Source organism: Ornithorhynchus anatinus, chromosome 17, assembly GCF_004115215.2.
Source record: "Ornithorhynchus anatinus isolate Pmale09 chromosome 17, mOrnAna1.pri.v4, whole genome shotgun sequence".
In the NCBI taxonomy this organism is placed as follows: Eukaryota; Metazoa; Chordata; class Mammalia; order Monotremata; family Ornithorhynchidae; genus Ornithorhynchus; species Ornithorhynchus anatinus.
This window is the reverse complement of record NC_041744.1, coordinates 22,407,269-22,423,749: the sequence shown is the minus strand read 5'-3', so window position 1 is coordinate 22,423,749 and position 16,481 is coordinate 22,407,269. Positions and strand designations below refer to the sequence as shown.

Here is a 16,481-nt window from a genome sequence, read left to right as displayed (position 1 = left end):
CCTCTAAGACTTCGACCTTGTCACAGGCACCACATCTGATTCTCAGGATTATCAAATGCGAGTTACCTCAGTTCTCCAGGCAGGCTCAGAGATGAACCCAATCCAGCAATGTGATCTCAAGCAATCCAGATTCAAGCTCCTCCTCATTTTCCCTCGCCAACCTACCTCTGGGCAGTGGTCATCAACATGGGACCAGGTGCAATGGGGCTACGTCCAGAATTCCTGCAGCTCTTCTCTCCTCCCATATGGCTCCCAACCAAATCCAGTTGAGAGAATCAGAGAACTAACTATGTTGTTGGGGACCAGAAACCTGAACTCCTGCTTAACACTCACAGAATATGTCACTCTATATTAGGAGCCGGGGGACACTTGAAAGAATAAACACTGGGTCTGCCCTCCAGGGAGAAAGGAATAAGGAATATCAAGTTTCTAAATATATGCACGTTTGCCCCAAAAGCACAAAGCTTGTCTGGACAAGCAGCGCTTTTCCCTCTGTCTGTTTTCCAACATCAAGGACAACACTGCAGAATAGTTTCTTGGGGCAGGATCGGTGTGGATAAGGTAGTACTGCAGGATACTTCTTCATACAGAAGGAAAGATTACAATTACGATGCAGAAGAAATGTTTTAAAAATACTGTGAAACCCAATCTTAGATAAAGAGACTGAGCAATGTTGTTCAGACTCTTGTGATGTGTAAACCACAATCAGGAATGGGACAGCTCCTTATGAGCAGGCAATTAGGTGGAGGTAACCAAGAGCACAGAGGGTATACCACCCATGATGGATCTTCCAAACGGGTTTAGGATTAAAGTGGTTTAGGGGGTCATTCTAGTAGCCTGCTAGTTTCCCCTCGAATGCAGAAGGACAATAATTTAACCGTGATGCTCTCTCACGTCTGGGTTCAGCAATATGGTATTACACAGCAGATGGTATTCATCCTTGACATATTGCAAAAATTACAAAATTGGCCTTTTAATAGACAGCATCAAAGTATCCCAACAATCCACAGTGCAGTTGGACAGATTTGCACCTATAGAAATAATTTGAAGGGCATTCCACACTAAACCACATCTACAATTACTGCAATGACCACTTAACTTCTCTGCCTCAGCTTTTCCATCTGTAAAGTAAGGCCAGCGCAGCCACCAGAGATCATTGAGTGTGAAGGGGAGTTAATGTTTGCAAATTGCTTTCAGACCTTGAGAGCCACCGAGGCAATAATAAATTCAAGGATTGTGTCGTCTGATTTCACCTTTTGCTACTAACTTGATTGATCTTGGGCAAATTAACACCATTGTCAAATATTGTTTATAAAGTGCCACCCCACACACAGAGCTATAATAGTAACTCTGTGGAGTAGGTTAAACCGTCTCTGTGCTCCAAGAGCTTAATGTCATCTGTTCTAGAACCAGCAAGAATATGCAGCTAACACTATAAAAGACAGAAGACAATTATGTACAAAAATAAATAAGAATTAAGAACGGGCATTTACAAATGCATGTGTTTTGCCATGGGCAGCAAAGCTTTTGGTGGTACAGAACAGGCTCCATCTCTTGCAAGGAAAGGGAAAAGTGGGAGAGAGTAGATCGTAGCTCACTCTCTCTGCCTGGGATGAGCCTTGGTTTCTTCCTATATAGAATGGGAACATACCATTCTGCATCACAGGGCTTTTGGGGAGTAATGACTAAAAGAAGATATCTACCAAGTTTTAGCTTTTTTAAAATGCTAACTTCCTGATCATTCTTTGATTAAGCATGCACCCTAAAATATTAGCTACTTCAAGAATAAACTATTTTACCTTAAAAAAGTCACTTCAAACACTGTTGAAAAATATAGTAGAGTTCACAAGAATAATATTAATTAAAAAAACTCTGTGAAAACCTTATTGGCTGAGAGGTAGCAAAGGGTTTTTTTAATATATTTGAGGGAGAACCATTGTACTGGAATAAGACCACTGATGGTCAAATTGTGTGAATGTGTGTATATGTGATTGGAAAGGCCAATTTACAACCCACAGTTCCAACCACATTGTGCGTGCATGAGTGTGCACATGCATGCACACACACACACACACACACAATAAGACTCTCTTGTTGGCCACCAGGATTGATGTCTGCAGCTCCTGGTGCTAATGTTGTTTTTGCCTTCTTGCCTTGCCAACATTACAAAGTTTCAGTTCTAAATGGGCTTGACTGCAGTGTGCCATGCTGGTCTGTCAAGGGCAACTACCTCCCAGGTGGCAGCTGGGATGCAGCAATTCACTGAGGCTTCGTTTTCCAGTATCCTTATTGCTCCTTCTGTCCTCCTTGCTTCCTATTACCCAATCCCGAGTCACCATTCAGCAGCTGTCCGGCTTTCCTGTTGTTGTCCATTTACCTCATGTGCCCCACCTAGTGCAATTGTATGAATCACACCTAAAATCTTTACAACTAGCACACATATACTTAATTTCCACCATATACAACTGAATCGCAGTGGCATTCATTCATTCATTCAATAGTATTTATTGAGCGCTTACTATGTGCAGAGCACTGTACTAAGCGCTTGGGATGAACAAGTCGGCAACAGATAGCGACAGTCCCTGCCGTTTGACGGGCTTACAGTCTAGTTTGACGGGCTTACAGTCTAATCGGGGGAGACGGACAGACAAGAACAATGGCAATAAGGGGAGGAGGGGTTGAAGAGATTGGCTACAATTTACATCAGCAGCATGGCCTAGGGACAAAGCACGGGCCTGGAAGTCAGAAGGACCTGGGTTCTAATCCCAATTCCATCCCATGGGTGTGCTGTATTATCTTAGGCAAATCACTTCACTTCTCTATGCCTCAGTTCCCTTAATTGTAAAATGGGGTTTAACAACGTGAGCCCTATGTGGGATAGGAACTGTGTCCAATCTGATTACCTTGTATATACCCCAGCGCTTAGAATAGTGCCTGGCACATAGTAAGAGCTTAATACCACAATTATTATTGTTATCATCATCATCATCCCAGTGACCAATTCTCCGTCCAGAACAGCCCTCCCTGTCCAGCGTGGATCCAAACCTGTGTGTCTCACCTAATAAAAGCTAAAATGTGGACTGCACCAGCACACTTTCCAGAGTTTAGCTATATCACAGACATTTCAAAGTCTTCATATACATAGCCACATTCCCTCACTAAGCAGACAAGACAATAAATATTTAAAATAACCCTACGCATGCAGCCTATTCTACATGACATAATACACTTCACAAAATAAGGGAGTCAGACATTAAGTCTGAACATATGGTCATTCTCAGAATGCTCCAAAGACAAAAAAGCTATCAAAAACAAATTATAATCATCGGCCTGGAAGCACCATGAGGCTCAAAGTCTCATATCCTTCAGCCTCAATAACTTTCAATGCAAAATATCAAAGGATTTATCCCCACAAAATACTATGCAGGGGAATTGGGGAGAAGATTTCATAGATGCCAGAATGAAATTATCACCCCAACATTTAACACAAAAGACATCTCCTCATTGGAAGTAGTCCAAAATCCTCCTTCACCAAATTCAGTCCTAAAAACAACAAATTAAAGTCTTCCTTCCACAGAAAAGCTTGCTTATTATGATTACAATTTTCCATTATATCATCCTCCCTTAATTCTGAACCAACATTCACCTATTCGTTTGCAACTACTTGATGGAGCAAATTGAGAAGAAAGGGAAAGGACAATGTTTCTAATAAGGAAAAACTATTAATGGATGCAAATCTAAAAACGGATTTACTCCATTTATTTTCCTAATAGAAAAAAACCTTTGGGAGTTTCCTTGTGAGGCAAAGGCATAACACGTCACCAGGTCCATGTTCTAGTTAACTTCAAAACCATGTACATTTGGCAAATTCCACGTTGCCCACCTTTAGAGTTATCAGGTTTTATATCCCGATTCCTTTAAAGGTATTTCCCAAAGAGGGAAAAGGCAAAAGTCAAAACACAAAGTATTGTAAAATGAAAAATGAAGATAACTCCAATGAATGAGTAGGTGGGAGGAGGCGGAGAAAGGGAACTGGTTTCTTGCCTCATCTGAATACTTCCTTTTTTTCCCCACTGGGCCTTTTTGATCCAATCCTACTGTCAGGAGGATCCTGAAATTTACTTCTCTGAAGTGCTCAGAGGTAGATTCCTTTCTGTTTTAATACCCTACCCCCATACAATAATGGAACAGACATGCACAGCAGGGGTAGCGTCCAACCTGTTCACAAGCTCACAGCTGGTATTGGGGCGTAGCTAGCAATTTTAGAATGTGTAGGTACTGGCTGACACCCATAACCTCCCATTACGTTCAATATGATCACTAACACAGCAGGTGCCCTCAGATATAGCTATCTCTCAGTGAGTAAATAAAGGGTTGGGTGAAGAAACAACATTAAAAAAAACAACCAGTGTATGCCTGCCAATATGTATGAGCTAATTTTAGGCTAAATAAAGTCCATCTAAGTGGAACATTTCTAGCATCAAAAACTTCAGAGACTTTGAAGAACCTTTATTCCTGATCACGGGGACAACCCAAGCCGCACAGAGATCATTCTACACGTCCGCCTGTTTCAGGCAGGACTGTTGCTCTCTCACAAAAATCGTTCAACCAGTGGTATTTATTGAGTACTTACTGCACCTACAAGCTCAAGGAGCTTACACCAGTCTCTAGCCTGACCAACTCTGAAATCCTTTTATCTGACTACACCTACCTTCTCTCCCACACACCTCCTCCCCGCAAATCTGTGCTGCTCTCCCTGAGACCTGAGTCTTTTGACTCCATCCCATTTTCTCAACTCATCATCACCGATTTAGCCTCCTTACCCCAACTACCTTCACTTGATAACCAAATTGACGCTCTCAACACCACCCTCTCTACTCAACTCACTCACTCTCCTATCCCTCCGTCCGCCTCGTATCACTAACCCATAGCAATGAATCACCTCCAGAATCCACTTCCTTTGCTCTTGTGCACAAGCCACAGAGCACTGCTGGTGAAAATCTAGATATCAGGCTGACCTCATTCACTTCAAGTGTATATACTTATATGCTATAACCCTGCCCTCTCCTCTTTCTGGAAAAATTATTTCTCCATCCTTATTGATACCCATGCTCACTGAGCTCACCAGTTGTTTCAGACTTTTAACTCCCTATCTATCCACCTCAAATTTCCTGTCTCATGAGCCCATTAACCTTGGCATTATCCTTGACTTCCCTTTCTCATTCAATCTATCACTAAATCCTGTCTGTTCAACCTCCACAACATTGCTAAAATCCACCCTTTCCTCTCCACCCAAACTGCTACCATGTAAATCCAAGCACTTATCCTATTCTGCCTTGATTACTGTATCAGCTGACCTCCTTGTCTCTTGTCTCTCCCAACTCCAATCCATAATTCACTCTGCTACCCAGATCATTTTTCTACAAAAATGTTCAGTCCATGTTACCCGTTCCTCAAGAACCTCCACTGGTTGCCCATCTACTTCCGCATCCAACACTAACTCCTTACCATCGGCTTTAAGCACTCAATAGCCTGGCCCCCTCTTACCTCACCTCACTGCTCTCCTACTACAACTCAGCCCGCACACTTGGCTCCTCTAATGCTAACCACCTCACTGTACCTTGATCTCATCAATCTTGTCATCAACCTCTCACCCATGTCCTGACTCTGGCCTAGAACATTTTCCCTCTTCATATCCAACAATTACTCTCCCCACCTTCAAAGCCTTACAAAAAGCACATCTCCTCCAAGAGGCTTTCCCTAAGCCCTCTTTTTCTTTTCTTCCTCTCCTCTCTGTGTCTCCCTAACCTGCTGCCTTTATTCATTCCCCCTCTTAGCCCCACATCACTTATGTACATATTCATAATTTATTTATATTAATGGCTGTTGTCCCATCTGGACTGTAAGCTCGTTGTGGCCAAGAAGTGTGTCTGTTATATAGGATTCTCCCAAGTGCTTAGTATAGTGCTCTGCAGACAGTAAGCTCTCAATAAATATGATTGATTATACAAATCCCAATAAGAGAACTGTTAACTCTAGCCCAAATACAAATCTCCAATAGGAAATTCCACAATCTTTCTTGGTACCATTTATTTCAGGATCTCAGATCTCTTCTTCCTGGCCAACCATGCTTTGTGGGGGCTTTTGGTGCTATTTTAAAATTGTTGTGCCTAACAGAAAATTTTTACAATCCTAAAGCATGGCAGGATTTACATAGAATAAATGCCATCTAATCACACGCAGGATACTTTTGGTTAGGTCAATTTTAGATTTAAAAACACCCAAAAAAAATGGCTTTTTGGAGAGCCACTTTTACAAAAGGCCACCCATATACAAAAACAGAAGAACACCTATATTCTTGGAAAGGTGTAATAGCATTAACCTCAGGGTGCAACTAACATGCTCCGTCTGACTCACGTGCCAAAAACTGGAAAATGCCAAAATGCTCTAATTTTCTCATGTATTTTAAAGCAAGAAGTCCACCACCTCCTCTAATAGATGCAACTTAAGCTAGACTCCAATTTATCATCTAGTGATTCCATCCTAAAAAACACATATACAAATCTAGACTTTAAGTAGGTGGCCCCACCACATAACACCCTCATATCCACACAGCCCCTCAATAACATATGGTATATCAAACGTGTCACATGCCCACTCAAGGAGACTTTTGCTTTAGTCTACTTCCTGACCGCACTAACATCTCTTCCTAGAGAAGGGCTTGTTCACAAAAAACATGGAAGTTAGTTTGTCTCCCTTTGGGTGTTTGAGCTAGAGCCAGGACATAGCCCACCTTTCATTTCAAAACTATCTTTTTAAGTAGCACTTCTACCAACCCACACTAAACATAGCTAACCAGAGTAGTAGAGTTGCCCTTCTGTTCAAAGAGGACGCTGCCAACAGTGAGACTGCGTCCAAGAATGTGAGCGTCGGTGCGAATGAGTTGCACACTTCCACATTCGGGCAATGAAAATACAGTAGTGCAGCAGATGAGCTGAGTTGTTTTTGTGGTAACAGTGATGCATTGCCGTGAGCCATCCACACACTCTCACCCATTTCATGGTGCCCAGCAGCATGTATTGCGTTACAGCTGGGAGGAAGAATGAGTGCAACATTGGTCACAGAACAGAATGGACAAGAAATGTATTTGTTTATTATTGTACTGTACCCCCCAAAAGCTCAGTGCAGTGTTCTGCACAAAGTATGCACTCAATAAATATGATTGATTGATCTCCAAAACCTCATCAGTATTAAATGTGCTGCACCCTCATACATCACGCTTGAGCATGATATTCAGTGAATGCAGTATGGGTTGGAGCGGGGCGAGAGCAGTGTGGGTGGGGAAGTCTACGGACAAAGGAGGAAACGAGTATGGCAGATACTGCTTTAACCTAGGATAAGACAGAGAGAAAGATAGTCGCTAATGGCACTTCATGGTATGGGCTGGTGATATCCTTAGCCTCCACGTTGAGAATGAAAAAATAAGCTAGTCTCTAGATCCACTTCTCCTGCTGGTTGCAGTACATTTATAAGAAGGTTGTTCAATGCAGCCACTTACATTTCTTTTGTGCAGCTTCTAATTTCAAAAGAATATGCCCCTGACCCTATCTCTCTTTTCTTCCAGTCTTAATGGATACTAGCCATCAGTGTGAACTCCAAAAGGGGGGAAAAAAAGGCAACACATCCATAAGAAGCTAAGCAATTGACAAAGCTTGTTGAAACATACTGACACACAAAGGAACATTAACCTCTGAAAGATGTGTATGTGTGCTCTATACACCAGGAGCCCCCAAATCTTTTTTCATAAATTTCATATCATTTTACATACAGTGGGTAACATAAAAATTAGCCTCTTGCAAAATCCAGACCTGGAAAGATAGTAAAAGTCAATCTCTTTAAAATGCCTTCATTTTATAAAAGGAAATTTAATTTTTCAGTCCAAATATCTTAACTAATGAGTTGCTTTTATCAGGTTTACAAAACAAGTTCTTCTTAACTCAGAGCAGGCATAGGATCTTAAACATTAAATTCCAATAATGTGCCAAAATGCCACCAAATTTACTTTCAGCATTGTTTTAATCTCAGTTGCTCAATACACCACCCCTCTATGAGACTCCATATTGTCTTCTGATACAGAAAATAAATTAGTGTGGACTAGTAGGTAGAGCAGGGCCTGGGAGTCAGAAGGGCCTGGGTTCTAACCCCAGACATGTCACTTTTCTGCTGTGTGACCTTGGGCAAATTACAACTTCTCTGGGCCTCAGTCACCTCATCTGTCAAATGGGGCTTAAAACTGTGAGCCCCTTGTGGACTAGCTGATTAGCTTTTATCTATTCCAGTGCTTAATACAGTGCCTAGCCCATAGTAAATGCTTGACAAATACCAAAAAAAAATGGACAAGGCAGAAACTATCCTTTTTTATACTTGCAAAGGCAGAATGTACGTTAGACTCTAAGTTCCCTGAAGGCAGGGATCATGTCTACCCACTCTATTATACTGATTGGAGAAGTTGGTAAAGTGCTCTGAGCAGAATAAGTGCTCAATAAAGACCATTGATTGATTGGGGTTCCTAATGGGAACCATGGCAGTGCATCCCCGGGGGGTGCAGGGCCAGGAAGCTTATCTAAGGACCCTGGCAAATATCCAAAAACTGACACCTAGGTGACACCTAGGGTTCAAATGGACAGAAAAATAGCAGGGGAGGCAAGAAACTGGCCTGCTTGCACACTAAATTCAGACATTTCATTATCCAGAAGGGTAAACAGATACTTCCCACATCCCATTTCAGGTGCATAATAAAAGCCCTCTTCAACCTTTTGAAATGGTTCTGTTCTGGAAAGATGGAATTTCACTGCTCTTGACATTGAATACGGCAGGATTTTCTGGACTTGAATCAAACTGTTTTCTCCCCACTCTTCACTTGCTTGGTATTCAAAGTTTACAATTTCTTGACCAATATCCCTCAACACACATTTTCCAAACAGGGAGAAGACACCATGATCTGAATTGTTAATGTAGAAAATCAGCAAGCAGGAATGAGAATATTTTTCCTCTCCTGCTACGTCAATGAATAGTATCCATAATACATGAAGCCCGAACACTACCTGCCAGCTGACTTCTCTCCCAGGGGCCAAAAGACAGGATGCCGGGAAGCGAGTCGCTCTTACTGGAGGCAACAAACTCATCGATGTGGGTCTTTGCAATCCCAATGGATCCTGAAAAATATAACAATGACTCTTATTTTGGAAAGAGCATGGCCTGGAAGTAAGATGGGGTTCTAATCGTGGCTCTACCACTTGCCTGCTGGAGTACTTTGGGCAAATCATTTAATTTCTCTTGGGGTGGGTGGAGGAGGGTTCCAACTAGCTCCAGCTCATTCTGGACCCCAATAATTCTGACTAGAATAGGTGAGCTGTAGGGGCTCTTCCAGGAAGATGGACAAGTCTGTTCAATTTGGGAGTCCAGTTCAGTTTTGAATGGCTGGGGTCACCTTGGGCATGCCATAAACCCATCAGGACCTTGGAGTAAAGGTTAGATCTCCTAATGGGTTCTTTGGGTCTGAAATGCCCCAGGGCTGGTTCACCCAGAGCTGCTGCAAAACTCTCTTAGGCTGACGCAAATTGAAGAATGATCAAAATGGACAGACCTGGGATTCCAAGTGGGCACACCTTCCTAGCCCCCCAGCCTAAAGGCCAAGAAACACCAGAGGAGAAAGGAGACAGCAGTCCTATATGCCAGTTATGCTGGACATTACTTTTTCTTTTAATTGCTTCCATCAAGAGGCACTGCAGACATCAGAACTTCCCTTTATAAAATCTGAGAAGTGGGAGCAAGGGGCTGAACTCTACGTAGTAAAGAGAAAAATTTACTTTTAAGTAGATCCTCCCCCCCAACTCCAGGGTCCAAGAAAACTGCCTGCTTTTAGAACATGGCTTTCTTCAGCAGCTAAAATAAAACCATTACCAAATCATTTTATGCAATAAAATTTAACCTTATTTTGACCTTCCATATAAAGCAAACAAACCTTTCCAGCCAATAAGCTTCCCTCTGAACTCTGCAAGATGATAAGCAATACCTTAATTACATTCATTTACATGACTTTGAAATTGTTCCAGATTATAGTCAGTGATCTCAAGGTCATGGAGTTTAGAAAAGTAACACTGAAAGGGGATACTTAAGAATGATGGTCATTAAATCAAGGTGTGGTCCACTAAGGTTAATTAAATCAACAGGTGCATGCATCAATATCAGTTCTTATGACCAATATCTCACCTTAAATTAGTTCACTGGTTTCCTTTTTCAGTTGTCATCCCTATCACCAAGTTGAGGAGTACCATTAGGCTATTATCCCTTTCATACTCAACACAAAGCACAATTAATCAGAATCCTGTGTACCTCATTGCCAGTTGAAATAAATCTCCTTATTTCTCTCATTTGATTATGAAATTGGGAAACGCAGTTTGAATAAAATTGTTGAGCATGATGGGTTTAAAGAAAAAGAGCAAACAAAAACTTCTGGCCGTTCCTCACAAGTTGGCTAAAGGAGCATTTGGATGCATTGTAAAAAGTAATCAGATTAAAACACACTATGTTTACAAAGGCTATTCTAATGTATAAACTGACCAGGGATCACATAAGAAAATGTAACCACTCGTGAAATTAGAAAGTGCAGGAAGTTGAACTGCTGGACAATGGGAGGTGTTGCAGGCATGTCTCCTCTGAGAGGCCTTCTCTGACTTAGCCCGCCTTTCCTCTTCTCCCACTCCCTTCTGCGTCACCCTGATTTGCTCCCTTTATTCATCCTCCCCACAGCCCACAGCATTATTGCACATACCTGTAAAATTTTATTTATATTAACGTCTGTCTCCCCCTCTAGACTGTAAGCTCATTTTGGGAAGGGACTGTACCTATGTGTTTATTATTTTGTACTCTCCAGAGCGCTTAGTATAGCGCTCTGCCCACGGTAAGCATGAATTGAAAAGGAGATCTTCCGGGGGCTGGAAAAGATTTAAACTTCTATCCGATATAAACACACTGTAGAACAAAGTCTAGAACATGGTTGACAGGGATGAGAGAGCCTGGAACCAGCTTCACAAACCTCTAGCACTATAATTAAGTCCTTCTCACAGGTTCTCCATCCCCGGATCTCTGTGCCTGGATCCAGGCTCCTCCGTCACGAGGGTAGACTCCATCACTGAGAGCAGAGTGCTACCAAGTGCTTGGCAACCCGCCTCGGTAACTAACGGTCACTGCGCTCGAGATGTTCAAAATCTAAATAGAAAAAGGGGAAATTTGTCTCCCCAGAGAACACACTCTGAGCATTCTGGCTCAGAGATGGCTCCCAAGCATCAGGGTGGTGGAGGTGGGAGGGTGTGGGGTTGAGCTGGGCCACAGGAAGAGGGGGGTCTGGAGTAGAATAAGGGGCAGGAAGAACAATAAGGAAAAGGATGTGTCTACCAACTCTGTTGTGTTGCATTCTCCCAAGTGCTTAGTATAGCGCTCTGCAAACAACAGACACTTAGTACTGTTGATTGATTGAGGAGGAGGAGAGATTTGGGGGGGGAAAGGAGACCAAGGATCCCAGAGCTTGGGACCAAGAGAGAAGAGCAGCAGATCCAGCCTTGACTGCACAGAAAACAGCTTCAAGTGAACCTGGATGCAGAACAAGAAAGAGTTTCTGCTCGTTCCTTTAGATCCACCAGCTACCCTCAATTTACTAGCCAAGAAGTTTCGTACACACAACTCTCATGACAACAACCTTGTGCAATTTGAGAATATGAGCAATGAGTATTATAAAATTTATGCTTGTTCACCTTATCCCCCCACTGAGAAGGACAAGATGTTTGGTTTTTCATGTAAATAGGTCTTAGAGCCAAATCATTTCTGTGGCTCTTTTCCATTGAGGACAAGGAGGTCTATATCCATTTCAGTTCTCTGATACTAAATAAACGCAAGATAATGATGTTGTCTTGCTCTTCCTAAAGGACAACACAAATAGCTCAGGACTCTCCAACTGAAAATTAAGGGGCTCCTTCTTTGCTTTCTTAGGAACAAAGGGGGTTCTTCTACAACATTAGTAAGCAGAGCCTGAAGTGTTTTTATAATAAAGTGGAGTCTGTTTCACAGAGCAACAATAAACTATCATCTTCCAGTTCACCTTCTGGCACTAGGTGAAGGCAATCAATAATAGCTAGAGGAGCTTTAATTTTCTTTCCATCATGAAGTAACTAAGGAATCCAGCATTCCCCATTCAAATATAGACAGGTCTGTAGAAAGGGGGGTGGGAGGGCAAGTGATATATTTTGGGATGCATGAATAAGAATTGAGGGAACCTAAGAATCTCTACTTAATAAATATAATGGTTCCTTTTCCACGCTGCTCCCCATGCTTTCATTTGGACCCCAAATATTTTGGGGGAATGATCCCCATTGAAATGCTTCAAAAACATAGGTGTGGGGGGGGGGGAGACAATCTTCACTAGCTATTTCCTTGACCTTTTTTCCTCAAAACTGAATTAACATGTACTTTATAGCCACATAGCATATTCAGTTCAGCCATACCAATGTGATGTTCAAAATTAAACTTTTTATCCTTTGGGAGACAAAGGCATGTCTCTGGGGTCGAGGCCATATCTAAACTGTGACCTCACTATGACTTTAAATGGAATAACAACCTTGAACTGGAAATGAACCTCAAACATTGTGAAAAGTGCTTTTCTTGCATCGACAATTTATTAATAGTGTTATATTAGCACTAGTTCTGCTCTCCCTTCTTGAAAACTAACAAGAAAAAAAAACAGAAGGGGCAATTAACAGCTCACATATATTTTATTTTAGCACTATAATCCGCATTCGGTTATCCTAATCAATATACCACGGTCAAAAGCTGCCACCCCTAAAACACACACACACACACACACACACAGCTTTCACTTTTAGTCTCCTCCACACCCAAGTTTTTTTTAAAAAAATCCTTATGCAGGTTTTAAAAAGGAGTAAATGTGGCAAAATGCCAAAGGGAATGAAGGTGGGGGCGGGTGGGGTTGTTGGAGGGAACAGGTTTCGATTTAGATCTCATATAACTGTAAGCCAAATTCACTCACAAAGGTGGTCGAAAGCAACACATCTACAATTCCAAGTAGAAAAATCACAGTCCGTTGGTATTAGAAATAGTTTCCTGACATTTACAAATGAACAGTGAACACCTCCACTCAAGCTTTAACGCCAAAGAGCATTTCATAAAGTCTAGTGTATCCCCAGCAGGATGGATACCAATACAAAAACACCTGCCACATAAATCTGTGACTTCATAGATCCAATACCCCAGGATTGGGTCCTCCTCTCCCTTCCCCCTCTCTGAGCTGCCAACTTCACAAACAGCGGTTATCTCCCCCCCCTCCGCCCTTATAAAACAGTTGACCGTTAAAACAAAGAACCCCCAAGAAAGTACAATATTCTGTAACTGACATTTACTGCGTTGGCCTTGGACTTCTAATCTTTACCAGACGGGCACACAAATCAATCCATCAGCTCATAAAGGTGTGCTTTCTTAACCTCTAAAACAGATGGGATTGGCTAGAAGCGTCTGGCATGTCAAACTGCTAATCACTGGTGCCCTTTGCACAAAATAACCCACTTAAGTTGAGGCATGGTTGCACTGTAACCGACATTAGTCTGTGGGAAACCCATTTAACTGTCACATACTCCTGCCACTCCTGCTCTCCCTTAATTAAGCCGAATGCCTTATGCTTTGACCTTTTGTTCTAGCCTATTAACCCTATCTAGTACAAGTTCAAATATGTTAAGCTAAAAACTTTGCTGTAAAATATTAAATGTCAAGCTGGAAAAACATCGTCAGAGACCCATCCCAACCCATCCCCTTCCACGCCTCTCCCGACCTAGAAGTCTTCCAGTTTCGGCGACTTTGCCTGGTGCAATGAGACTTCTCTGTCCACTTAATGGCTGAACCACGCCAGTGCTCCAAACTGCCAAAAAAAGTCTTTTTTTTCTTTTGTTGGGGGAGTGCCAGGCAGGAGAATGTACCTTACTTCACATGAAAACTCTCCCCAACACATCAACTACTTACCACAGCAATTCTCCTTTCCCCCATTACCTTGATTCAGGCTCTCTAAAAAACATATTTAAAAAGGGCAACTCCATTCCATTCAGGACCGTGGCATTCGATAACATAATTCAACCTGCAGTCCACGTGAAGAAGACTTTCTGCTATGACAGCTATTCCTCTGGGCTCTCACCACAAGATACATAAGCTCCTCCTTGTGTAGGAATCCTCAATACAAAGACGTTTGTCCATATCCCACAACTACATACATTTATGTGAGAGTGAGGGTTTATGTTTAATAGCTCTCTGAAGAGAATTTAAGTTGTTCAATACGTACTTGAAGGTTACACTGCAATTTGACTCAGCAAACCACGGACTCTTTCTGTCCAAGCGGCTTAATTTGTGGTGCTGAGTAGAGTTTAAGTATTATTCCCTCTTCAGCTTCATTTCTTTGGCTTTCTTAATGCCATATATTAACAACCATCAATCTCCAGTATATTAACACCATGTTGGAATTCAACACTAAATAGCAAGGTGGTGGTATTCATCTAATTTATAATCCCTGATACTGTATTTCTTTTCATTTTCATAATATGCTGTTACAAGTTGCACTTAAATCTTCCAACTCAAAAATGGCATTTTGGTTAAATGCATAACCTCTTATCCTCAGCGTTTAAAAAGACGATAGTCTTTCCCCATTTCAACTCTTCACCCTAAAGGTTTACAGCCACAAGCAATCCAAAGCAACAAAATTAATTTAGCAGAGCAACTTATTTTGAGGCTGAGCCAGTAGTGGGTGGTTGAGGTAAAGCAAATTAAAATCTCAATCTCAAAAAGCAAGCGAGTCAATTCACAAAATAATGTTCCAAGATAGTGATGCTCAAGAGTTTTGTAAATATTGGAAAACACCTTCAGAATCAATAAGCCAATGCCTGAAAAAAAAATCACCTCTATTCACACTTCCTGTAGTATACCCATAATTAATGTGTACATATGAAAGTCAAGATAGCCAGGTGAATATATACAGCAAGGGAAAGGCTGGAGCGCAGAGAGCACTGGTAAATTTATAAAGTTGTCTAAATCAGACTAAATATAAAGCTAACCAAGCTGCAAATTACAGAATCCTGTAAATAGTGCCCTGATTATACCATTTTGATTGATAACTGTGTTCATGTACTTAATTAATGGTATTTATTGAGTGCTTACTATGTGCAGAACTCTGTACCAATAACTCAGGAGACTTCAACACAGCAGAAATTAGCAGACACAGTCCCTGCCCATAACAAGCTTACCACTCTTCCTGCCTAAAGAAAATTTACAACTCACAGATGAGCCTTAAAATGTGCTACATAACCAAATACTCGTTTTCTCACCCAATTCTGTTCCCTGCAAGACTACACTGAAAACGATCAGTACATCATCCCCTGATGTCCAACCATTTCACTGTTAAAAACACCGTAAATGTGTCTCATTTCAGATTTTATTATTCAATAATTTATGATCAACAAGCTTGAACTATCTTAACCTCTCAATAACACTGGTTGCCCAAAATCAACCTGAGAATATTAAGGCCCTAGGCCTTCCTATTCAAATTCAACATTATGAATTGGTAGACATTAAGCATTTTAACAAGATGACATTAAAGATACTAACTATATTATTAAATTCTTTGGTTTTAAAAATCTAAAATTATATCACAGTATTTATCATTGTATTTAGTATAATTGAAGAAACGCTGGCACTAGTGAGAACAAACCATATTAAGAACCAACATCAGGGAATACCAAGGGAACTCACCTTCCCTTCTTATGCTAAGATACGTGAGGAAATAGGTTAAAAAAAAAGGAGTCCCTATGAGATGTCTCAAAATAAAGGGGTCGGGAGAAACAAAAAAATGATTTTTTTTTAAAGCAGGGTGGCCATGGTCATACACATTAACACTGATGGTCAGCCTCTCTCTGGAACAGTTTATAGCATTTCTCAGCAGGAATGATGGGTAGACTGAGGATCAAAAGACCCAGGTTCTAATTCCAGCAAATAATGGCGCTCAACTCTCGGTGTGCCCTTCAGAGGATTCCGTTTATGTTTAGCAATATATAAATCTTCCAGAGAAAACCAATTGAGCAACAAACAGTACATGGTTTGACTTTATAAGCAATTTCCACAACCCCTAAATTGTAAGATCAAGGTTTGACTATTATCTATTAGATTAGGACTGCTGAAGGGAGTTAAGTGACAGAATTTCAAAGAAGTGATTGTTTACTCCACATTCACACTCAAATCTGTTCACTGAACAGCAGTAGAAAAATCAGGGCAACAGCTGTGTATGGATGAATTTCCATTTAGGCCTCTCTATAATGCAGGGCTGGGAGTCTGAAAAGACATAGCTGTAGAAGACATAACTGTAGAATAACTAGAAC

At 41.3% G+C, this 16,481-nt stretch overlaps 1 protein-coding gene across 3 annotated transcripts in view; it reads right to left on the bottom strand.

The window, feature by feature from the left end:
* Positions 1 to 16,481, bottom strand: part of NRIP1 (nuclear receptor interacting protein 1) — a 76,169-nt gene that overhangs the window by 47,096 nt on the left and 12,592 nt on the right. Inside the window, exons 1-3 of one of the 3 annotated variants that reach the window (XM_007669508.3) lie at positions 13,103 to 13,352; positions 10,273 to 10,312; positions 9,105 to 9,215 (exon numbers count right to left, since the gene is read on the bottom strand). The gene's annotated coding sequence lies outside the window, so the exon portion shown is untranslated. Of the gene's footprint in view, positions 1 to 9,104; positions 9,216 to 10,272; positions 10,313 to 13,102; positions 13,353 to 16,481 lie in introns of those variants that run through there. The other 2 variants (XM_029082244.2, XM_029082243.2) reach the window with 2 other exon arrangements.